Here is a 412-nt window from a genome sequence, read left to right as displayed (position 1 = left end):
CTCTAAAACTCTTTAAATATGTATTGCTTATACTATCTGGACCAATTAAATTGATATTTCTTTGTTGTTCAATTTTTTATTACCTGTAATATTTATCTTTTCTTTAAAAAAGATTTAAAAGAATAATAGCAAATTGATTATTGTGCAAGTATATACCTTTAAGTTTTTTACAACTAGATTATGAAAATGATTTTCAAAATACACATTAAGCGCAACATGTTAATGTTGAATGATTTAAAATATAATATATAAATTGATTTAAAAGTATTTATATTTTGTATAATTCAACAATGTTTTCTATGAATTCTTGTTCTTAAAATTGAAATACCCATTTTTCATATTTATAAGATTTTTTGGAAATGTAAATAAACTATAACCATTGCCTTCATTTTTAGCTCAATACCTTTAAATC

The sequence above is a fragment of the Capsella rubella genome, unplaced genomic scaffold, assembly GCF_000375325.1.
Source record: "Capsella rubella cultivar Monte Gargano unplaced genomic scaffold, Caprub1_0 scaffold_2, whole genome shotgun sequence".
In the NCBI taxonomy this organism is placed as follows: domain Eukaryota; kingdom Viridiplantae; phylum Streptophyta; class Magnoliopsida; order Brassicales; family Brassicaceae; genus Capsella; species Capsella rubella.
This window is presented reverse-complemented; position numbering follows the sequence as displayed.